This window comes from Arachis ipaensis, chromosome B8, assembly GCF_059453495.1.
Source record: "Arachis ipaensis isolate K30076 ecotype BB chromosome B8, ASM5945349v1, whole genome shotgun sequence".
Classification (NCBI taxonomy): domain Eukaryota; kingdom Viridiplantae; phylum Streptophyta; class Magnoliopsida; order Fabales; family Fabaceae; genus Arachis; species Arachis ipaensis.
The window spans coordinates 57,806,841-57,832,350 of NC_142443.1; the positions used below are offsets into that span (position 1 = coordinate 57,806,841).

General features: G+C 38.8%; 1 non-coding gene across 1 annotated transcript; it reads left to right on the forward strand.

Annotated features, from left to right (window-relative positions):
* The first annotated feature begins 22,359 nt into the window (after positions 1–22,359).
* On the forward strand, positions 22,360–22,467 carry LOC148548216 (small nucleolar RNA R71). The gene has a single exon (XR_015897834.1). It is a non-coding gene; the product is annotated as a small nucleolar RNA R71 (small nucleolar RNA).
* The last annotated feature ends 3,043 nt before the right edge of the window (positions 22,468–25,510 follow it).

Below are 25,510 nucleotides of genomic sequence, written 5' to 3' on the forward strand. Positions count from 1 at the left end.
TAAGTGCTTCCTCTTCCTGTGAATTTAAAGCAGAGCTTATGATCACTGGAAAAGTATCACCTTCTCCCAAAAATGCATATTTCAAGGATGGTGGTAATGGCTTGAGCTCGGGTTTAGGAGGTTTTTCCTCTTTCAGAAGAAAGTTCAGAGGCTCTTTCATGTCCTCTAAATCCTCCAAATCAAGCTGAACATCTTTAAAGATGTCTTCCAACTCTGATTCGAGACTCTCAGCCATGTTGACCTCTTCTACCAAAGAGTCAATAAGATCAACTTTCATGCAGTCTGTTGATGTGTCTGGATGCTGCATGGCTTTGACAGCGTTCAACTTAAACTCATCATCATTGACTCTCAGGGTTATTTCCCCCTGTTGGACGTCAATGAGGGATCGTCCAGTTGCTAGGAAGGGTCTTCCTAGAATGAGAGTAGCACTCTTGTGCTCCTCCATTTCCAGCACAACAAAGTCAGTGGGAAAGGCGAATGGCCCAACTCTGACAATCATGTCCTCAATCATGCCTGATGGGTATTTAGTGGAACCATCAGCAAGTTGGAGACATATCCGGGTTGATTTAACTTCTTTAGTTAAGCCAAGCTTCCTGATAGTGGATGCAGGTATTAGGTTGATGCTTGCCCCAAGATCGCATAAAGCTGTCTTGGTACAATTACCTTCTAATATGCATGGTATCAGAAAACTCCCAGGGTCTTTAAGCTTTTCGGGAAAGCTTTTCAGAATGACTGCACTGCATTCTTCAGTGAGGAGAACTCTTTCTGTTTCTCTCCAATCCTTTTTATGACTCAAGATCTCTTTCATGAACTTGGCATAAGAAGGTATTTGCTCAAGTGCTTCTGCAAATGGAATCTTTATTTCAAGAGTCCTGAGATAATCTGCAAAGCGAGCAAATTGCTTATCCTGCTCCTCTTTCCGGAGTTTTTGAGGATAAGGTATCTTGGCTTTATATTCTTCAACCTTAGTTGCTGCAGGTTTATTGCCTACAGAAGTGGTTGAAGAAGCCTTTTTAGAGGGGTTGTTATCAGCATCTGTGTGTGTCTGATCCCTCACTGGCACTTGAGTGCCAGAGTTAGAAGCTGGAGTGAAACTGGACGCCAGCTCCTTGTCTGCTCCTGGCGTCTGAACGCCAGAACTGTGCCCATTTTGGGCGTTCAGCGCCAGATCTTGCCCCTTTTGGGCGTTCAACGCCAGATCCTTGCCCATTTCTGGCGTTGAACGCCAGTCCTGCCTTGTTTCTGGCGTTGAACGCCAGTTCTGAGCATGGTCTGGGCGTTCAGCGCCAGCCTTCCACCAATTTTCTGGCGTCTTAGTGCCAGAATTATTTTTCCCTGGGCTCTTACTGTCCTCAGGTGAATCTTTGGTGGGTTGCTCATTTCTTAGCTTTTTGCTGCCTTGAGGTGGGGTATTTAATGTTTTCCCACTTCTTAGTTGAACTGCTTGGCATTCTTCTGCTATTTGCCTTGACAGCTGCTGCTTTGTTTGCTTAAACTGTTCGTCCATATGTATATTAGCCATCCTTGTTTCTTGTAACCTGTCTTTAAATTCGGCTAACTGCTTTTTTAGAAAGTCCAATTGCTGATTGAATTCAGCAGCTTGTTTTATAGGACTGAGTTCAGCAGTTACTGTTTTAACCTCTTCATTCATGGAAGGGTTGCTGCTTAGGTACAGATGCTGATTCCTGGCAACTGTATCAATGAGCTCTTGAGCCTCTTCAATTGTCTTTCTCATGTGGATAGATCCACCAGCTGAGTAATCTAGAGACATCTGAGCTCCTTCTGCAAGCCCATAGTAGAAGATGTCTAACTGAACCCACTCTGAAAACATTTCAGAGGGGCATTTTCGTAGCATCTCTCTGTATCTTTCCCAGGCATCATAAAGAGATTCATTATCTCCTTGTTTAAAGCCTTGGATGTCCAGCCTTAGCTGTGTCATCTGTTTTGGGGGAAAGTACTGATTCAGGAATTTTTCTGTCAGCTGTTTCCATGTCTTTATGCTGGCCTTAGGTTGGTTATTCAACCACCTCTTAGCTTGATCTTTTACAGCAAATGGAAATAGTAATAGTCTGTAGACATCCTGATCTATTTTTTTATCATGTACTGTGTCAGCAATCTGTAGAAACTGTGCCAGAAACTCTGTAGGTTCTTCCTGTGGAAGACCAGAATACTGGCAACTTTGCTGCACCATGATAATGAGCTGAGGATTCAACTCAAAGCTACTGACTCCAATGGAGGGTATGCAGATGCTACTCCCATATGAAGCAGTAGAGGGGTTAGAATATGACCCCAGAGTCCTCCTGGACTGTTCATTTCCACTTAGATCCATGATGGAGAAAGGGAGATGATGTAAAATAGAGAAAATATTTTTATTTATTTAATTTATTTATTTATTTCGAAAACAAAATAAATTAAAATAAAATAAATAAAAATGGGTGAAGATTTTCGAAAAAATGAGGAGAGAGAAAGTGGTTAGGAAGTTTTGAAAAGGATATGATGATTTTTGAAAAAGGTTTTAAAATTAAAAAAAATCTGAATTTTAAAGGAAATTTTCGAAAAATTGCTTAAAAATAGAGAGAAAAAATATTTTTAAATTTAAAGAGGAGAGAGAAAAACAATAAGATAGCACAAGATTTAAAATTTTTAGATCTGATACTCCTTGTTTTCGAAAATTTTTAAGGGAAAAACACTAAGGAACACCAAACTTAAAAATTTTAAGATCAAGACACAAGGAAGACTCAAGAACACTTTGAAGACTCACAAGAACACAAGAACATGAAGGAAGAACACCAAACTTAAAATTTTTTAGAAAACCAAAATAAATTTTCGAAAAATTATTTTTTTTTGAAAAAAAAAACAACAAGAAAACACCAAACTTAAAGTTTGGCACAAAATTTAATAGAGAAAATATTATTTATGAAAAAGATTTTAAAAAGAGTGTACCCAACTGCCACGGGCTTAGACTAATGCTCTAGCCAACTGGGCAGTAAATGTAACACTTGTTTTAAAGAAGGATATTTTTAACCAAGAACAATAATAAGATACTCTAAACCAAAAAGAAAAATTTTCCTAATCTAAGCAACAAAATAATCCGTCAATTGTTCAAACACGAACAATCCCCGGCAACGGCGCCAAAAACTTGGTGCACAAATTGTGAATCACACTTTTCACAACTCGTACCACTGACCAGCAAGTGCACTGGGTCGTTCAAGTAATACCTCACGTGAGTAAGGGTCGAATCCCACGGAGATTGTTGGTTTGAAGCAATCTATGGTTATCTTGTAAATCTTAGTCAGGAAGTCAATTATGTTTATCAGTTGAATTGCAAATAAATAATAGAGCATGGATTAAAGGTTACTTGTTATGCAGTAATGGAGAATATGTTGGAGTTTTGGAGATGCTTTGTCTTCTGAATCTCTGCTTTCCTCTGTCTTCTTGTTCACGCACGCACGTCCTCCTATGGCAAGCTGTGTGTTGGTGGATCACCATTGTCAATGGCTACCTTCCATCCTTCCAGTGAAAACTACGCTCACGCACTCTGTCACAGCACGGCTAATCACCGGTTGGTTCTCGATCCGGTTGAAATAGGATTTACTATCCTTTTGCGTCTGTCACTAACGCCCAGCCTTCAGGAGTTTGAAGCTCGTCACAGTAGGATTGAATGACTGTGACGAGCTTCAAACTTGCGAGTATTGGGCGTAGTGACAGACGCAAAAGGATCAATGGATCCTATTCCAGCATGAGTGGGAACCGACAGATGATTAGCCGTGCGGTGACAGCGCATGTGGATGATTTTCACTGAGAGGACGGATGGTAGCCATTGACAACAGTGATCCACCAACACACAGCTTGCCATAGGAGGAACCTTGGGTGCGTGAAGAAGAAGATAGGGAGAAAGCAGAGATTCAGAAGACAAAGCATCTCCTAAACTCCAACATATTCTCCATTACTGCATAACAAGTATTATTTAATCCATGCTCTCTTGTTCATTTGCAAGTCAACTGATAATTATAATTAATATTCTGACTAAGAGTTGCAAGATAACCATAGCTTGCTTCAAACCAACAATCTCCGTGGGATCGACCCTTACTCACGTAAGGTATTACTTGGACGACCCAGTGCACTTGCTGGTTAGTGGTACGAGTTGTGAAAAGTGTGATTCACAATTCGTGCACCAAGTTTTTGGCGCCGTTGCCGGGGATTGTTCGAGTTTGGACAACTGACGGTTTATTTTATTGCTTAGATTAGGAAAAAAAATTTTTTTTTTTGGTTTAGAGTCTCTTATTATTGTTTTTGGTTAAAATTTTTCTTTTTTTTTTAAATCCTTATTTTATTTTTCTAAGTTATTTTCGAAAATTTTCAAAACCAATAACTTCATGATTTAGTCTTCTGTTTGAGTTAAGTTTCATATTTTAAGTTTGCTGTCAATTGCATGTTTTTATTTTCCTTTAAATTTTCGAATTTGTGTTCATTGTTCTTTATTGATCTTCAAGTTGTTATTGCTATTTTTCTTGTTTGATCTTTAGTTTTTCCTGTTCTGTGTCTTTTCTTATTTTTCTTGTGATTTTTTAAATTATCAGTATTCAAAAAAAATTATTATTAAATACCTTATTAAAACACATTAAATTTATAGCTCAATTAGCTAGAGCGTTGTGCTTATGTTCTTGGTAATTGGCTATCTTCTTTTTAAAACTTTTTCAAAAATAATTTTTCTTTGAATAAATCTTGTGCCAAACTTTAAGTTTGGTATTCTCCTGTTAACTTTTCTTTAGTTTTCAAAAATTTTACTTTGGTTTTCTAAAAATTTTAAGTTTGGTGTTCTATCTTCATGTTCTTGTCGTTCTTGTGAGTCTTCAAAGTGTTCTTGAGTCTTCCTTGTGTTTTGATCTTAAAATTTTTAAGTTTGGTGTTTCTTGGTGTTTTCCCTCCAAAAAATTTTCGAAAACAAGGAACATTAGATCTAAAAATTTTAAGTTGTGTGTCTTTTGTGTGTTTTTCTCTTTCTTCATTAAATTCAAAAATATCCTTTCTCTTTGTTTTAATTAATTTTCGAAATTTTCCTTTAAAAATTCAGATTTTATTTTAAAACTTTCCATTTTATCTTATCTTGGTTTTAAAAATTCAAAATTCAAATCTTTTTCGAAAATCATATTCAAAAAATTTTCAAATCTTTTCAATTAATTTGTCAATTCAACATTCAAGTTTCTTTTTATTCTCCTTTTATCTTAATTTCCGAAATCTATAATTTATTTTCTAATTATTTTACTTTATTTTATTTTATTTTTTTCGGTTATTCTTAATTAAATAAAATAAAAATAAAAATATATTTTACTTGCAACTCACATCATCTCCTTTTTTCCATCATGGATCTAAGTGGAAATGAACAGTCCAGAAGGACTCTGGGGTCATATGCTAACCCCACTACTACTGCATATGGGAGTAGTATCTGTATACCCTCCATCAAAGCAGGCAGTTTTGAGCTAAATCCTCAGCTCATTGTCATGGTGCAGCAAAACTGCCAGTATTCCGGTCTTCCACAGGAAGAACCTACTGAGTTTCTGGCACAATTCTTGCAAATTGCTGACACAGTACGTGACAAAGAGGTAGATCAGGATGTATATAGGCTGTTACTGTTTCCGTTTGCTGTAAAAGACCAAGCTAAAAGGTGGTTAAATAACCAACCCACAGCAAGCATAAGAACATGGAAACAGTTATCAGACAAATTCCTGAATCAATATTTCCCTCCAAAAAGGATGACACAGCTAAGGCTGGACATCCAAGGCTTTAAACAAGAGGATGATGAATCCCTTTATAATGCATGGGAGAAATACAGAAGGATGCTAAGGAAATGCCCCTCTGAAATGTTTTCAGAGTGGGTGCAATTAGACATCTTCTACTATGGGCTTACAGAAAGAGCTCAAGTATCTCTAGACCACTCAGCTGGTGGATCTATACACATGAGGAAAACTATTGAAGAGGCTCAAGAGCTTATTGATATAGTTATTAGAAATCAGCATCTGTACATAAGTAGTGGGTCCTCCATAAAAGAAGAAGCCAAAGCAGTATCTACTGAGCTTGATCCTCCAGAACAAGTTGCTGAACTCAGTCAACAATTGTGTTTTCTAACAAAACAGCTAGCAGAATTCAAGAAGATACTACAAGACACTAAAAATGCTAACAAAAATATGGAAGCACAGTTGAATCAGACAAAACAGCAGTTATCAAAGCAGATAACAGACGAGTGCCAGGCAGTTCAATTAAAAAGTGGGAAAACATTAAATACCTCACTTCAGAGTAGCAAAAAGCCACAAAAAGAACAACTGACAGAGGATAAGCAAAATACTATCCAAAATCCCTCTAAGGACAGTAAGGGCTCAGAGAGGAATAACTCTGGCGTTCAAACGCCAAAAAGGGATGCAAAGCTGGCATTAAACGCCCAACCCACGCACAGTTCTGGCGTTCAAACGCCAGAAACAGGCAGGGAGTTGGCGTCAAACGCCCAATGGAAGCTTAGTTCTGGCGTCCAAACGCCAAGAACAAGCAAGGAGTTGGCGTCCAACGCCAATCCAGCTTCCAACTCTGGCATTCAATTGCCAGTGAGGGATCAGACACACATAAGTGCTGATAACAACCCCTCTAAAAAGGCTTCTCCAACCACCTCTGTAGGAAATAAACCTGCAGCAAACAAGGTTAAAAAATACAATCCTCAAAAGCTCCGCCAGGAGGAGCAGGATAAGCAATTTGCTCGCTTTGTAGACTATCTCAGGACTCTCGAAATAAAGATTCCATTTGCAGAGGCACTTGAGCAAATACCCTCTTATGCCAAGTTCATGAAAGAGATCTTGAGTCATAAAAAGGATTGGAGAGAAACTGAAAGAGTTCTCCTCACTGAGGAATGCAGTGCAGTCATTCTGAAAAGCTTCCAGAAAAGCTTAAAGATCCCGGGAGCTTTATGATACCATGCATATTAGAGGGTGATTGCACCAAGACAGCTTTATGTGATCTTGGGGTAAGCATCAACCTAATACCTGCATCCACTATCAGAAAGCTTGGTTTAACTGAAGAAGTTAAACCAACCCGGATATCTCTCCAACTTGCTGATGGCTCCATTAAATACCCATCAGGCATGATTGAAGACATGATTGTCAGGGTTGGGCCATTCACCTTCCCCACTAACTTTGTAGTGCTAGAAATGGAGGAGAACAAGAGTGCTACTCTCATTCTAGGAAGACCCTTCCTAGCAACTGGACGAACTCTCATTGATGTCCAAAAGGGGGAAGTAACCCTGAGAGTCAATGAGGATGAGTTTAAGTTGAATGCTATCAAGGCTATGCAGCATCCAGACACACCAAAAGACTGCATGAAAGTTGATCTTATTGACTCTTTGGTAGAGGAGATCAACATGGCTGAGAGTCTCGAATCAGAGCTGGAAGACATCTTTAAAGATGTTCAGCCTGATCTGGAGGAATTAGAGGAATTGAAAGAGCCTCTGAAACTTCCTCAGGAAGAGGAAAAACCTCATAAACCCGAGCTCAAACCATTACCACCATCCCTGAAATATGCATTTCTGGGAGAAGGTGAGACTTTTCCGGTGATCATAAGCTCTGCTTTAAATCCCCTGGAAGAGGAAGCGCTACTTCAAGTGCTAAGGACACACAAGACAGCTCTTGGGTGGTCCATAGGTGACCTTAAGGGCGTAAGCCCAGCTAGATGCATGCACAAGATCCTATTGGAGGATGATGCTAAGCCAGTGGTTCAACCACAGAGGCGGCTAAATCCATCCATGAAAGAGGTGGTGCAGAAAGAGGTCACCAAGTTACTAGAGGCTGGGATTATCTATCCTATTTCTGATAGCCCCTGGGTGAGCCCTGTCCAAGTTGTCCCCAAAAAGGGAGGCATGACAGTGGTTCATAATGAAAAAAATGAACTGGTTCCTACAAGAACAGTTACAGGGTGACACATGTGTATTAACTACAGAAGGCTCAATACCGCCACCAGAAAGGATCATTTTCCTTTACCATTCATAGACCAGATGCTAGAAAGACTAGCAGGTCATGATTATTACTGCTTTTTGGATGGCTACTCAGGCTACAACCAAATTGCAGTAGATCCCTAGGATCAAGAGAAAGCAACATTCAGATGTCCATCTGGAGTGTTTGCCTACAGAAGGATGCCATTTGGGCTGTGTAATGCACCTGCAACTTTTCAGAGATGCATGCTCTCTATTTTCTCTGATATGGTGGAAAAATATCTGGAAGTCTTCATAGATGACTTCTCAGTATATGGAGACTCATTCAGCTCCTGTCTTGATCACCTGACACTGGTTCTGAAAAGATGCCAAGAGACTAACCTGGTTTTAAACTGGGAAAAATGTCACTTTATGGTTACTGAAGAAATTGTCCTTGGGGATAAAATTTCGAACAAGGGAATATAGGTGGATCAAGCTAAGGTAGAGGTAATTGAAAAATTACCACCACCTGCCAATGTTAAGGCAATCAGAAGGTTTCTGGGGCATGCAAGATTCTATAGGAGGTTTATAAAGGATTTTTCAAAAATCGCAAAACCTCTGAGCAATCTGCTAGCTGCTGACACACCATTTGCGTTTGACAAAGAGTGTCTGCAGGCGTTTGAAACTCTGAAACCTAAGCTGGTCACAGCACCAGTTATTTCTGCACCAGACTGGACATTACCATTCGAACTAATGTGTGATGCCAGTGACCATGCCATTGGTGCAGTATTAGGGCAGAGGCATGACAAGCTTCTGCATGTCATTTATTATGCTAGCCGTGTTTTAAATGATGCCCAGAAAAATTACACAACCACAGAAAAAGAATTGCTTGCAGTGGTTTATGCCATTGACAAGTTTAGATCATACTTAGTAGGATCAAAAGTGATTGTGTACACTGACCATGCTGCTCTTAAATATCTACTTATAAAGCAGGATTCAAAACCCAGGCTCATAAGATGGGTGTTGCTTCTGCAAGAGTTTGATAAAGAAATAAGAGACAGAAAAGGGACAGAAAACCAAATGGCTGATCATCTGTCCCGGATAGAGCCAGTAGAAGGGGCATCCTTTCCCTCTATTAAGATCTCTGAAACTTTTCCGGATGATCATTTGTTCGCCATTCAGAAAACACCATGGTTTACAGACATTGCAAACTATAAAGCTGTAAGGTTCATACCCAAAGAGTACAGCAGGTAACAAAAGAAAAAATTAATTACTGATGCAAAGTACTACTTGTGGGATGAACCCTATCTCTTTAAGAGATGTGCAGACAGAATAATCTATAGGTGTGTGCCTAGAGAAGAAGCACAGAAGATCTTATGGCATTGCCATGGGTCACAATATGGAGGTCATTTCGGAGGTGAGCGAACGGCCACCAAGGTCCTCCAATGTGGCTTCTACTGGCCTACACTCTATAGAGATTTCCGAGAGTTTGTACGTAACTGTGATAGTTGCCAAAGAGCTGGTAATCTGCCTCATGGTTACGCCATGCCTCAACAAGGAATCTTGGAGATTGAGTTGTTTGATGTATGGGGTATTGACTTCATGGGGCCTTTCCCACCATCATACTCAAACACTTATATTCTGGTGGCAGTCGACTATGTATCAAAATGGGTAGAGGCCATTGCCACACCCACTAATGATACTAAGACAGTGCTAAAGTTCCTCCAGAAACATATCTTCAGCAGGTTTGGTGTCCCTAGAGCACTAATTAGTGATGGGGGCACTCACTTCTGCAACAAACAGCTTTACTCTGCTATGGTCCGGTATGAAATTAGCCACAAGGTGGCAACTCCATATCATCCACAGAAAAATGGGCAAGCTGAAGTCTCTAATAGAGAACTAAAAAGAATCCTGGAACGGACAGTAAGTACCCGTAGAAAGGATTGGGCGAGAAGCTTGGATGATGCTCTGTGAGGTTACAGAACAGCATTCAAGACTCCTATAGGGACCTCTCCATACCAGCTTGTGTATGGTAAGGCCTGTCATCTGCCCGTGGAACTGGAGCATAAGGCCTACTGGGGAACCAGATTCCTAAACTTTGATGACAGATTAGCTGGAGAAAAAAGATTGCTCCAGCTAAATGAGCTAGAGGAATTCAGACTCACTGCTTTCGAAAATGCCAAGCTTTACAAAGAGAAAGCAAAAAGGTGGCATGACAGAAAGCTGTCATTCAGAGTCTTTGAACCAGGATAGAAGGTTCTGCTGTTTAACTCTAGGCTCAGGCTATTCCCCGGGAAGTTGAAATCCCGTTGGAGGGGACCATAGGTGATTACAAGTGTGTCACCATATGGCTATGTGGAGCTTCAAGACATTGATTCTGATAAGAAGTTCATTGTTAATGGACAGAGAATCAAGCATTATCTTGAAGGCAATGTTAAGCACGAGTGCTCAAGGATGAGGCTAGATTAAAAGCTCAGCAAGGTCCAGCTAAAGACAATAAAGAAGCGCTTTCTAGGAGGCAACCCAGCCATTAGCAAAACTTTTTCTTATTTATATTTTTTATTTTATTTTACAAGTTTAATATAATTAATCCTCAAGGTAAAGAATCAATTGCATAAGTTCACAGGGTTGCAGAAGGATTCAGAATACAAAACCGCAAAAAGAAGCTAACTGGTGCGAAAAAGCCAGTAAGAGCTGTTTTGGGCGTTAAACGCCTAAAAGAAGCATCTACTGGGCGTTTAACGCCAGTAGAGATAGCCATATGGGTGTTAAACACCAGAAAGAAGCAGCTTCTGGCCGTTTAATGCCAGGTTTACAGCATCCTGGGCGTTCAGAAAAATGCCCAGTGACAAAGGAGTTTCTGGCGTTTAACGCCAGCTAGAAGCAACAGCTGGGCGTTAAACGCCCAGACCAAGCACCAACTAGGCGTTAAACGCCCAAAACATGCAGCAGTTGGGCGTTTAACGCCAGGATTGTGGGGAGTAGGTAATTTCATTTTCACTTCAAATTTTTCTCACTTTTCATGTTTCAATTCATGATTTCTTGCATAAACACATTACAAATCCTAATTTTTCAAATCCTTTTTCAAAGATATCAAATGTATCTTAATTCTAAACATAAACCTTTTTTTTAAATCCTCTTCAACTTCTTTTCAAATCTCTTTCAAAACAAATCTATCTCTTTTCCTTCTCAAATTTTTTTAACTCATCAATATCTTTTTCAAATCTTCACAATATCTTTTTCAAAACACCGCTATCTTTTTCAAATATCTTTCATATTATTCATATCTTTTAAATTTTAAAGTGCATCATTTTCCTATCTTACTTATCTTTTACAAATCATATCTTCTATCATATCTTCTTCAAAATTTTCGAAACCCACCCCCCTTCCCTTTAAATCCTGGCACAGGGTTCCCCCCTCCCCCTCAACCTTCACAATTCGGACTTGGCTCTCCTCATATCCCTCTTCTTTCCTTTCTTTTGCTTGCAGACAAGCAAACATCTAAGTTTGGTGTGTTTATCGGTGATCACTAAGCCAATACCCACTAAGATCATGGCTCCTAAGGAAAAACAAACCAACTCAAGAGGCAAGAAAGAGAATATTCCAAAACCACTTTGGAATCAAAGGAAGTTCTTAACCAAAGAACATTCAGACCATTACTACAAAATAATGGGTCTAAGGTCAGTGATCCCAGAAGTTAAATTCGATCTGAAAGAAGACGAATATCCGGAGATCCAAGAGAAAATTCAAAACAGGAGCTGGAAAGTCCTAGCTAATCCTAAAACAAAGGTGGGAAGAAACATGGTTCAGGAATTCTACGCCAATCTGTGGCAGACGGACAGGCAGAGAATAGCTAGAACTGCATTCTATGACTACAGAACTCTGGTCAGAGGGAAGATTGTTCACACCCACCCTGACAAAATAAGGGAGATCTTCAAGCTGCCTCAACTGCAAGATGACCCAGACTCCTTTAATAGGAGAATGATGAGATCAAACCTGAGCTTGGACAAAAAATCCTAGAGGACATATGCCTCCCTGGAGCCAAATGGAAAACAACCACAAAGGGTACCCCAAACCAACTCAAAAGAGGAGATCTCAAACCAGTTGCCAGAGGCTGGCTGGACTTCATTGGGCGCTCTATACTGCCCACTAGCAACCGCTCTGAGGTCACCATCAGAAGAGCAGTGATGATTCATTGCATTATGCTGGAAAAAAAAGTGGAAGTTCATCAGCTGATTGCTTGTGAGCTTTACAAAATTGCAAACAAGAACTCTAAAGATGCCAGATTGGCTTATCCAAGCTTGGTCTCTCTGTTATGTAAAGATGCTGGAGTAAAAATGGGAGTAGATGAGTATATCTCAGTTGAGCAACCAATCACCAAAAAGTCTATAGAAGGACAACAAGTGCAGGACGACCCCATCAAGAGGAGAGCACAGGAGTTCCTCCCGGAAATCCCTCAAATTGAATACTGGGAGTGCCTAGAAGCATCTGTCACCAAGTTGCAAGAAGCTGTGCATCAACTGAAAGGAGAACAGCAAAATCAAAATAGCATGCTCTGCAAACTGCTTAGAGAAGAAGAAGAGAAAGGGCGTGAACTGAAGGAATTGAAGCGCCAGAGGCTTTCTCTTGAAGGGCCAAGCACTCCACAGACTAAAGAGGCATCCACCTCCCAAATTCAAGGTTGTTGAGTTCTAATCTTAGCCTAAACTCTGTAATAATTATTAGAAATTTACCTTAGAAGTCATATATACGTAGTAGTAATTAGTATATCTATTTTGATTTTATCTCCAATTAAGCTATAATTTATTTTTCTCATCATCATCAAACATGAATAAAATAGCAGAATTTTAGAATAAGGAAGCAATATTTGTTTCGAGTTTTTAATAAGAAAAATTCTAATTAATTATATGTGGTGGCAATGCTTTTTGTCTTCTGAATAAATGCCTGAACAGTGCATGTTTTTTATATTAAATTTTATGAATGTTAAAATTGTTGGCTCCTAAAAGAATGATGAACAAGAGACATGTTATTGATAATCTGAAAAATCATAAAATTGATTCTTGAAGCAAGAAAAAGCAGTAAATACAGAAGCTTGCGCAAAAAAAAAGATAGAGAGAGAGAAAAAGCAAGCAGAAAAAGCCAATAGCCCTTAAAACCAAAAGGCAAGGGTAATAAAAAGGATCCAAGGCTTTGAGCATCAGTGGATAGGAGGGCCTAAAGGAATAAAATCCTGGCCTAAGCGGCTAAACCAAGCTGTCCCTAACCATGTGCTTGTGGCGTGAAGGTGTCAAGCCAAATGCTTGAGACTGAGCGATTAAAGTCAAGGTCCAAAGCAAAAAAAGAGTGTGCTTAAGAACCCTGGACACCTCTAAGTGGAGACTCTAGCAAAGCTGAGTCACAATCTAAAAAGGTTCACCCAGTTATGTGTGTGTGGCATTGATGTATCCGGTGGTAATACTGGAAAACAAAATGCTTAGGGCCACGGCCAAGACTCAACATACTAAACTAGGAGAATCAATAATACTATCTGAATTCTGAGTTCCTATGGATGCCAATCATTCTAAAATTCAAAGGATAAAGTGAGATGCCAAAATTGTTCGGAAGCAAAAAGCTACTAGTCCCGCTCATCTGATTAGAATCTGAGCTTCACTCAAAACTCTGAGATATTATTGCTCCTTGATTTCTTTTTATCCTATTTTTTTGTCTAGTTGCTTGGGGACAAGCAACAGTTTAAGTTTGGTGTTGTGATGAGCAGATATTTTATACGCTTTTTGGGGTTAATTTCATGTAGTTTTTAGTATGTTTTAGTTAGTTTTTAGTATATTTTTATTAGTTTCTAGGCAAAATTCATATTTTTGGATTTTACTATGAGTTTGTGTATTTTTCTATAATTTTAGGTATTTTCTGGCTGAAATTTAGGGAGCTGAGCAAAAATCTGACTCAGGCTGAAAAAGAACTGCTGATGCTGTTCGATTCTGACCTCTCTGCACTCCGAATTAATTTTTTGGAGCTATAGAAGTTCAATTGGTGCGCTCTTAATTGCGTTGGAAAGTAGACATCCAGGGCTTTTCAACAATATAAAATAGTTCTCAAAGATAGACGATGTAAACTGGCGTTCAACGCCAGTTCCATGTTGCATTCTGGCGTTAAACGCCGGAAACAGGTTACAAGTTCGAGTTAAATGCCAGAAACAGGTTACAACCTGGCGTTTAACTCTAGAAACAGCCTAGGCACGTGTAAAGTTCAAGTCTCAATCCCAGCACACACCAAGTGGGCCCCAGAAGTGGATTTCTGCACTATCTATCTTAGTTTACTCATTTTCTGTAAACCTAGGTTACTAGTTTAGTATTTAAACAACTTTTAGAGACTTATTTTGTATCGGATGACATTTTTAGATCTGAACTTTGTACTCTTTGACGGCATGAGTCTCTGAACTCCATTGTTGGGGGTGAGAAGCTCTGCTGTGTCTCGATGAATTAATGCAATTATTTTTGTTTTCTATTCAAAAACGTTTGTTTCTATCTAAGATGTTCATTCGCACTTCAATATGATGGATGTGATGATCCGTGACACTCATCACCATTATCAACCTATGAACGCGTGCCTGACAACCACCTCCATTCTACCTTCGATTGAATGAGTATCTCTTGGATTCCTTAATCAGAATCTTCGTGGTATAAGCTAGAATCCATTGGCAGCATTCTTGAGAATCCGGAAAGTCTAAACCTTGTCTGTGGTATTCCGAGTAGGATTCAGGGATTGAATGACTGTGACGAACTTCAAACTTGCGAGTGTTGGGCGTAGTGACAGACGCAAAAGGATCAATGGATCCTATTCCAGCATGAGTGGGAACCGACAGATGATTAGCCGTGCGGTGACAGCGCATGTGGACGATTTTCACTGAGAGGACGGATAGTAGCCATTGACAACGGTGATCCACCAACACACAGCTTGCCATAGGAGGAACCTTGCGTGCGTGAAGAAGAAGACAGAGAGAAAGCAGAGATTCAGAAGACAAAGCATCTCCTAAACTCCAACATATTCTCCATTACTGCATAACAAGAATTATTTAATCCATGCTCTCTTGTTCATTTGCAAGTCAACTAATAATTATAATTAATATCCTGACTAAGAGTTGCAAGATAACCATAGCTTGCTTCAAACCAACAATCTCCGTGGGATCGATCCTTACTCACGTAAGGTATTACTTGGACGACCCAGTGCACTTGCTGGTTAGTGGTACGAGTTGTGAAAAGTGTGATTCATAATTCGTGCACCAATGCCTATAGATAATTACAGGCGAGAAATACAGTTTCCAGAAAGTAGACTTGATGTACCTCCCTTCACACTGCAGGAGGCACCACCTTTCCAAAAGCAAGGTTATGTTTGGTAAGTTGCTTATAGAACCCTCTTTTTTACTTTATGCATTGTTTAAGTTATTTTTAAAGTAAAAATGCATGAGAGAACTTGTCTTGTATTACTTTTGAACTTGTCTTGTACAAATTTTATAGTTAATCATCTATGTTTATAATGAATCTCTTTTTTGCATGGTCCTGAAGCATGCATCCTAGATAGGTAAGCAAAGAAGTGAAAAGCATATTATACATTAAGAGTGTGTTTATAACTTGATTCCAATTTGCATGCTTCTTATCTTGGCCTCTAGCAATTTTATTATTAGACACATTAAGTTTTCTTCTGATAAAGAGGCTATAATACTTAAAGACAATCTTTATTATGATATTTTCTGTTCTGAAAATTTCTTAAGGCCAAATGGTGTGCGAAATCGTGATCATTCCATTCCTTGGTAACGGCGCTAAAAACTCAATACGCACGTTCATGATCTTATATCTGTTTCACAACTTTGTACAACTAATCAGCAAGTGCACTGGGTCGTCCAAGTAATAAACCTTACGTGAGTAAGGGTCGATCCCACGGAGATTGTCGGCTTGAAGCAAGCTATGGTCACCTTGTAAATCTCAGTCAGGCGGATTAAATTGTATTAAGAAATTATACTGGATGAAAATAAATAAAATATAAAATAGGATAGTGGTACTTATGTAATTCATTGGTGAGAATTTCAGATAAGCGTATAGAGATGCTTTCGTTCCTCTGATCTCTGCTTTCCTGCTGTCTTCATCCAATCAATCCTACTCCTTTCCATGGCAAGCTTTATGTAGGGCATCACCGTTGTCAATGGCTACATCCCATCCTCCTGTGAAAATGGTCCAATGCGCTGTCACTGCATGGCTAATCATCTGTCAGTTCTCGATCATACTGGAATAGGATTTACTATCCTTTTGCGTATGTCACTACGCCCAGCACTCGCGAGTTTGAAGCTCGTCACAGCCATCCCTTCCCAGATCCTACTCGGAATACCACAGACAAGGTTTAGACTTTCCGGATCTCAGGAATGGCCATCCATGGGTTCTAACTTATACCACGAAGACACTAATATCTCGGACTCGGTCCCCTGTATTAGATATCCAAGAGATATCTATTCAATCTAAGGTAGAATGGAAGTGGTTGTTAGGCACGCGTTCATAAGTTGAGAATGATGATGACTGTCACGATCATCACATCCATCATATTGAAGTGCGAATGAATATCTTAGAAGCGGAATAAGTTGAATTGAATAGAAAAATAGTAGTACTTTGCATTAATCTTTGAGGAACAGCAAAGCTCCACACCTTAATCTATGGTGTGTAGAAATTCTACCGTTGAAAAATACATAAGTGAAAGGTTCAGGCATGGCCAAATGGCCAGCCCCCTTGATCTAAGAACTAAACATCCCAAGATGTCTAATACAATAGTAAAAAGTCCTATTTATACTAAACTAGTTACTAGGGTTTACAGAATTGAGTAAATGATGTAGAAATCCACTTCCGGGGCCCACTTGGTGTGTGATTGGGCTGAGCTTGAATTTTACACGTGGAGAGGTCATTCTTGGAGTTGAACGCCAGTTTGTAACGTGTTTCTGGCGTTGAACTCCACTTTGCAACTTGTTTCTGGCGTTTGACTCCAGAATGCAGCATGGAACTGGCGTTAAACGCCAGTTTACGTTGTCAATACTTATTCAAAGTATAAACTATTATATATTGCTGGAAAGCCCTGAATGTCTACTTTCCAACGTAATTAGAAGCGTGCCATTTAGAGTTTTGTAGCTCCAGAAAATACACTTTGAGTGCAGAGAGGTCAGAATCCAACAGCATCTGCAGTCCTTCTTCAACCTCTGAATCTGATTTTTGCTCAGGTCCCTCAATTTCAGCCAGAAAATACCTGAAATCACAGAAAAACACACAAACTCATAGTAAAGTCCAGAAATGTGATTTTTAATTAAAAACTAATAAAAATATACTAAAAACTAACTAAATCATACTGAAAACATACTAAAAACATTGCCAAAAAACGTATAAATTATCCGCTCATCACAACACCAAACTTAAATTGTTGCTTGTCCCCAAGCAACTAAAAATCAAATAGGATAAAAAGAAGAGAATATACTATAAATTCCAAAATATCAATGAAACATACCTCCAATCAGATGAGCGGGACTTGTAGCTTTTTGCCTCTTGAATAGTTTTGGCATCTCACTTTATCCATTGAAGTTCAGAATGATTGGCATCTATAGGAACTCAGAGTTCAGATAGTGTTATTGATTCTCCTAGTTCAGTATGTTGATTCTTGAACACAGCTACTTTATGAGTCTTGGCCGTGGCCCTAAGCACTTTGTTTTCCAGTATTACCACTGGATACATAAATGCCACAAACACATAATTGGGTGAACCTTTTCAGATTGTGACTCAGGTTTGCTAAAGTCCCCAATTAGAGGTGTCCAGGGTTCTTAAGCACACTCTTCTTTTGCTTTGGACCTTGACTTTAACCGCTCAGTCTCAAGTTTTCACTTGACACCTTCACGCCACAAGCACATGGTTAGGGACAGCTTGGTTTAGCTGCTTAGGCCAGGATTTTATTCCTTTAGGCCCTCCTGTCCACTGATGCTCAAAGTCTTGGGATCCTTTTTATTTACCCTTGCCTTTTGGTTTTAAGGATTATTGGCTTTTTGCTCTTGCCTTTTGGTTTTAAGAGCTTTTGGCTTTTTCTGCTTGCTTTTTCTTTTTCTTTCTATTATTTTTTTTGCCATTTTTCTCTTTTTTTTTCGCAAGCTTTCTGTATTCACTGCTTTTTCTTGCTTCAAGAATCAATTTTATGATTTTTCAGATTATCAAATAACATTTTTCCTTATCATCATTCTTTCAAGAGACAACATATTTAACATTCTTAAACAACAACTTCAAAAGACATATGCACTGTTCAAGCATTCATTCAGAAAACAAAAAGTATTGTCACCACATCAAAATAATTAAACTAGTTTCAAGGATGAATTCAAAACCATGTACTTCTTGTTCTTTTGTAATTAAAACATTTTTTCATTCAAGAGAGGTGATAGATTCATAGGACATTCATAACTTTAAGGCATAGACACTTAAATACTAGTGATCATGAAGACAAAAACATAAACAAACATAAAGCATAAAAATCAAAAAACAGGAAAATAAATAAACAAGGAGATTAAGGAATGAGTCCACCTTAGTGAGGGTGGCATCTTCCTCTTCTTGAAGAACCAATGGTGCTTTTGAGCTCCTCTATGTCTCTTCCTTGTCTTTCTTGCTCCTCCCTCATAGATCTTTGATCTTCTCTAATTTCATGGAGGATGATGGAGTGCTCTTGATGTTCCACCCTTAATTGTCCCATGTTGGAACTTAATTTACCTAGGAAAGTGTTGATTTGTTCCCAATAGTTTTGTGGAGGAAAGTGCATCCCTTGAGGCATCTCAGGGATTTCATGGTGAGGAATTTCCTCATGCTCATGTTGAGGTCCATGCTCTCTTGTTTGCTCCATCCTTTTCTTAGTGATGGGCTTGTCCTCTTCAATGAGGATGTCTCTCTCTACGCCAATCCCAGCCGAATTGCAGAGGTGGCAAATGAGGTGAGGAAAGGCCAACCTTGCCAAGTTGGAAGACTTGTCAGCCACCTTGTAGAGTTCTTGAGGTATAATCTCATGAACCTCCACTTCCTCCCCAATCATGATGCTATGGATCATGATGGCCCGGTCTATAGTAACTTCAGACCGGTTGCTAGTAGGAATGATTGAGCATTGAATGAACTCCAACCATCTTCTAGCTACTGGTTTGAGGTCAAGCCTTCTTAGTTGAACCGGCTTGTCTTTTGAGTCAATTTTCCATTGAGCTCCTTCCACACATATGTCCATGAGGACTTAGTCTAACCTTTGATCAAAGTTGACTCTTCTAGTGTAGGGGCGTGCGTTCTCTTCCATCATTGGCAAGTTGAACGCCAGCCTCACATTCTCCGGACTGAAATCTAAGTATTTCCCCCGAACCATGGTGAGCCAATTCTTTGGGTTCGGGTTCACACTTTGATCATGGTTCCTGGTAACCCATGCGTTTGCATAGAACTCTTGAACCATTAAGATCCCGACTTGTTGAATGGGGTTGGTTAGAACTTCCCAACCTCTTCTTTGGATTTCAAGTCGGATCTTTGGATACTCATTCTTTTTGAGTTTGACAGGAACCTCAGGGATCACTTTCTTCTTGGCCACAACTTCATAGAAGTGGTCTTGATGAACCTTAGAGATGAATCTCTCCATCTTCCATGACTCAGAGGTGGAAGCGATTGCCTTCCCTTTCCTCTTTCTAGAGGTTTCTCTGGCCTTAGGTGCCATAAATGGTTATGGAAAAACAAAAAGCATTGCTTTTACCACACCAAACTTAAAATGGTTGCTCGTCCTCGAGCAAAAGAAAAGAGAAAGAAGTAGAAGAAGAAGAAAAATGGAGGAGATGGATGGAGAAGGTGGATTCGGCAAAGGGGAAGAAGAGAGGGTTTTGTTGTGTGAAAATGAAGAAGGAATGATGGGTTTATATAGGAGTGGGGAGGGGTTAGGGTTCGGCCATTTAGGGTTGGGTTTGGGAGGGAAATTATTTTGAATTTAAAGGTAGGTGGGGTTTTTGGGGAAGAGAGGATGGATGTGAGTGGTGAAGAGGTGATGGGAAAGAGTGATTGAGTTGATTGGTGAAGGGTATTTGGGGAAAAGTGATATGAAAAGGTGTGAAGAGGAGAAAAGAAAGGTAAGTGGGGATCCTGTGGGGTCCACAGATCCTAAGGGAATCCTGTGGGGTCCACAGATCCTGAGGTGTTTGAGGATTTCTCATCCCTTCACCTTTGAGGCGTGTAAAATGCCCTATATATGCAATCCTGGCGTTTAATGCCAGACTGCAGCATGTTTCTGGCATTAAACGCCACTTCCATGCTTGTTTTGGGCGTTCAACGCCAGTCTGCAGCATGTTTCTGGTGTTGAACGCCAGTATGGTGCATGTTTCTGGCGTTAAATGCCAGTCTGATGCTTGTTTCTGGCGTTTAATGCCAGCTTTCCTCTGGGTGCAATCTTGGCGTTTAAACGCCAGATTACTGCTTTTTTCTGGCGTTTAACGCCAGTTTCATGCTCTGTTCTGGCATTAAATTCCAGCCAGATGCTCCTTACTGGTGTTTAAACGCCATTAAGCCCTTCCTCCAGGGTGTTCTATTTTCAATGCTATTTTTTATTCTGTTTTTTATTTTTCAGTAGTTTTTGTGACTCCACATCATCATCAACCTAATAAAATATGAAATAACAAAGAGAAAATAAAATAAAAATGATTAAATAACATTGGGTTGCCTCCCAACAAGTGCTTCTTTAATGTCAATAGCTTGACAGTGGGCTCTCATGGAGCCACATAGGTGATCAAGTCAATTTTATAGACTCCCAACACCAAACTTAGAGTTTGACTGTGGGGGCTTTGGTTGACTCTGCAGTGAGAGAAGCTTTTCATGCTTCCTCTCCATGGTTACAGAAGGAGATCCTTGAGTTTTAAACATAAGGGAGTCCTCATTCAGTTGAAGGATCAATTCTCCTCTGTCCACATCAATCACAGCTCTTGCTGTGGCTAGGAAGGGTCTTCCAAGAATGATGGATTCATCCTCATCCTTCCCAGTATCCAGGATTATGAAATCAGCAGGGATGTAAAGGCCTTCAACCTTTACTAACACGTCCTCTACTTGACCATAAGCCTGTTTTCTTGAGTTCTCTGCCATCTCTAATGAGATTATGGTAGCTTGCACCTCAAAGATTCCCAGTTTCTCCATTACAGAGGGGGGCATGAGGTTTATCCCTGACCCAAGGTCACATAGAGCCTTCTCAAAGGTCATGGTGCCTATGGTACATGGTATTAAGAACTTTCCAGGATCCTGTTTCTTCTGAGGCAATCTCAGTTGATCCAGATCACTCAATTCATTGGTGAGCAAGGGAGGTTTATCTTCCCAAGTCTCATTACCAAATAATTTGGCATTCAGCTTCATGATTGCACCAAGGTACTTGGCAACTTGCTCTTCAGTAACATCTTCATTCTCTTCAGAAGAAGAATACTCATCAGAGCTCATGAATGGCATAAGGAGGTTTAATGGAATCTCTATGGTCTCCAGATGAGCCTCAGAGTCCTTTGGTTCCTCAGATGGAAACTCCTTATTGATCTCTGGACGTCCCAAGAGGTCTTCCTGACTGGGATTCATGTCCTCCTCCTCTTTTGTGGTTTCGGCCATGATGGTCATTTCAATGGCATTGCACTCTCCTTTTGGATTTTCTTCTGTATTGCTTGGGAGAGTACTAGGAGGGGTTTCAGTGATCTTTTTACTCAGTTGGCCCACTTGTGCTTCCAGATTTCTAATGGAAGACCTTGTTTCATTCATGAAACTTAGAGTGGCCTTAGATAGATCAGAGACTATGTTTGCCAAGCTAGATGGGGTCTGCTCAGAACTCTCTGTCTTTTGCTGAGTGGATGATGGAAAAGGCTTGCTATTGCTAAACCTGTTTCTTCCACCATTATTAAAGCCTTGTTGAGGCTTTTGTTGATCCTTCCATGAGAGATTTGGGTGATTTCTCCATGAGGGATTATAGGTGTTTCCATAGGGTTCACCCATGTAATTCACCTCTGCTATTGCAGGGTTCTCAGGATCATAAGCTTCTTCTTCAGAAGATGCCTCTTGAGTACTGTTGGATGCAGCTTGCATTCCATTCAGACTCTGAGAAATCATATTGACTTGCTGAGTCAATATTTTATTCTGAGCTAATATGGCATTCAGAGTATCAATTTCAAGAACTCCCTTCTTCTGAGGCGTCCCATTACTCACAGGATTCCTCTCAGAAGTGTACATGAACTGGTTATTAGCAACCATGTCAATGAGTTCTTGAGCTTCTGCAGGCGTTTTCTTTAGGTGAATGGATCCACCTGCAGAAGTATCCAATGACATATTAGCTAATTCAGACAGACCATCATAGAATATATCCAGGATGCTCCATTCTGAAAGCATGTCAGAAGGACACTTTTTGGTCAGTTGCTTTTATCTCTCCCAAGCTTCATAGAGGGATTCACCTTCTTTCTGTCTGAAGGTTTGAACATCCACTCTAAGCTTACTCAGCTTTTGAGGAGGGAAGAACTTGGCTAAGAAAGCCGTGACCAGCTTATCCCAAGAGTTCATGCTATCTTTGGGTTGAGAGTCCAACCACACTCTAGCTCTGTCTCTTATAGCAAACGGGAAAAGCATAAGTCTGTAGACCTCGGGATCAATCCCATTGGTCTTAACAGTATCACAGATTTGCAAGAACTCAGTTAAGAACTGAAAAGGATCTTCAGATGGAAGTCCATGAAACTTGCAGTTCTGTTGCATCAGAGAAACTAATTGAGGTTTCAGCTCAAAATTGTTTGCTCCAATGGCAGGAATGGAGATGCTTCTTCCATGTAAATTGGAATTAGGTGCAGTAAAGTCACCAAGCATCCTCCTTGAATTATTATTATTTTCGGCTGTCATCTCCTCTTCCTGTTCGAAAATTCCTATAAGGTTGTCTCTGGCTTGTTGTATTTTAACTTCTCTTAGTTTCCTTTTCAGAGTCCTTTCAGGTTCATGATCTGCTTCAACAAGAATGTTCTTGTCCTTGCTCCTGCTCATATGAAAAAGAAGAAAACAGAAAATAATAGGGATCCTCTTTGCCTCAGTAGAGAGAGGTTCCTTTGTGTGAGTAGAAGAAGAAAAGAATGTAATGTAAGGAAGAGAAGAGGGAAAACTCGAACACAGAGAGGGATGTGGTGTTCGAATTTTTGGATGGAAGAGAAGTGTTAGTAGATGAATAATTAAATAGGAGATGAGAGAGAGAATTTCGAAATTTAATTAAAATAAAATTAAAATTGAAAGTTAGATTTCGAAAATTAAAGTTGAAATTAACTTAAAATTAAAACAATTAGTTAATTAAAAAGGAATTTTGAAAAAGGAGAGAGGGAATTTTCGAAAATAGGAGAGAGAGGATTAGTTAGGTAGTTTTGAAAAAGATATGATTGAAACAAAAAGATAAGATTGATTGAAAAAGTTTTGAAATTTATTTTTGAAAAAGATATGATTGAAATTTAAAAAGATATGATTGAAACAAAAAGATAAGAATTGAAAATCAATTTTTTTAAAAAGATAAGAAGTTAGAAAAGATTTTGAAATTGAATTTGAAAAAGATATTATTGAAATTTTAATTTGAAAAAGATTTGAAAAGAAAATTAAAAAGATTTGATTTTAAAGTTGATTACTTGACTAACAAGAAACTAAAAAGATATGATTCTAGACTTTAAAGATTGAATCTTTCTTAATAAGCAAGTAACAACTTGAAATTTTTCAATCAATCATATTAAATGTTAGTAAAGATTTTGAAAATTAAGAAATAAAATAAGAAAAAGATTTTGAAAATCAAATTTAAAAAGTTTTCGAAAATATGAAGGTAAAATGAAAAAGATTTGATTTTTGAAAAAGATTTTGAAAAGATAAGATTTTTAAATTGAAATTTTGATTTGATTCATAAGAAACAATTAAATTTAAAAACTTTTTGACTAAATCAAATCATATTTTCGAAAATTTTGAGTAAAAGAAGGAAAAGATATTTTTTATTTTTGAATTTTTAATGAAGAAAGAGAAAAACATGAAAAAGACTCATAACATAAAAATTATGAATCAAAACACACAATGCATGCAAGAACACTATGAATGTCAAGATGAACACCAAGAACACTTTGAAGATCAAGATGAACATCAAGACTTTTTTTTGAAAATTTTTAATGAAAGAAAAACATGCAAGACACCAAACTTAGAAATTTTCAAACTTTAGAAACTAAAAAATTAAAAATGCATATGAAAAACAAGAAAAGACACAAAACAAGAAAATATGAAGATCAAACAAGAAGACTTACCAAGAACAACTTGAAGATCATGAAGAACACTATGAATGCATGAATTTTGGAAAAATGCATAAATTTTTAGAAAAAAATACAATTGACACCAAACTTAAAAATTGACTCTAGACTTAAACAAGAAACAAAAAATATTTTTGATTTTATGATTTTAGTATTTTTTTTTGGATTTTTGTATATTTTTATTTTTTTTTTTTTTTTTTGAAAACATATAGGGAAAAGAAAGCAATGAATTCAAAGTCCTCAATCAAGATTCTAGGAATCATACCAGGTTAGTCTAAATCTTGATAGCCAGCCAAACTTCAGCATACCATTTTGAAACTTTAGAATTCATTCTTAAAAATTTGGAATAATTTTCGAAAACAAAAGGAAAAGAAATTTTTTTGAAAACAAATTTTTTTTTTTTTGAAAATAAAACGAAAAAGAAAATTACCTAATCTGAGCAACAAGATGAACCGTCAGTTGTCCAAACTCGAACAATCCCCGGCAACGGCGCCAAAAACTTGGTGTGCGAAATCGTGATCATGCCATTCCTTGGTAACGGCGCTAAAAACTCAATACGCACGTTCATGATCTTATATCTGTTTCACAACTTCGTACAACTAACCAGCAAGTGCACTGGGTCGTCCAAGTAATAAACCTTACGTGAGTAAGGGTCGATCCCACGGAGATTGTCGGCTTGAAGCAAGCTATGGTCACCTTGTAAATCTCAGTCAGGCGGATTAAATTGTATTAAGAAATTATACTGGATGAAAATAAATAAAATATAAAATAGGATAATGGTACTTATGTAATTCATTGGTGAGAATTTCAGATAAGCGTATAGAGATGCTTTCATTCCTCTGATCTCTGCTTTCCTGCTGTCTTCATCCAATCAATCCTACTCCTTTCCATGGCAAGCTTTATGTAGGGCATCACCGTTTTCAATGGCTACATCCCATCCTCCTGTGAAAATGGTCCAATGCGCTGTCACTGCATGGCTAATCATCTGTCGGTTCTCGATCATACTGGAATAGGATTTACTATCCTTTTGCGTCTGTCACTACGCCCAGCACTCGTGAGTTTGAAGCTCATCACAGTCATCCCTTCCCAGATCCTACTCGGAATACCACAGACAAGGTTTAGACTTTCCGGATCTCAAGAATGGCCATCCATGGGTTCTAACTTATACCACGAAGACACTAATATCTCGGACTCGGTCCCCTGTATTAGATATCCAAGAGATATCCATT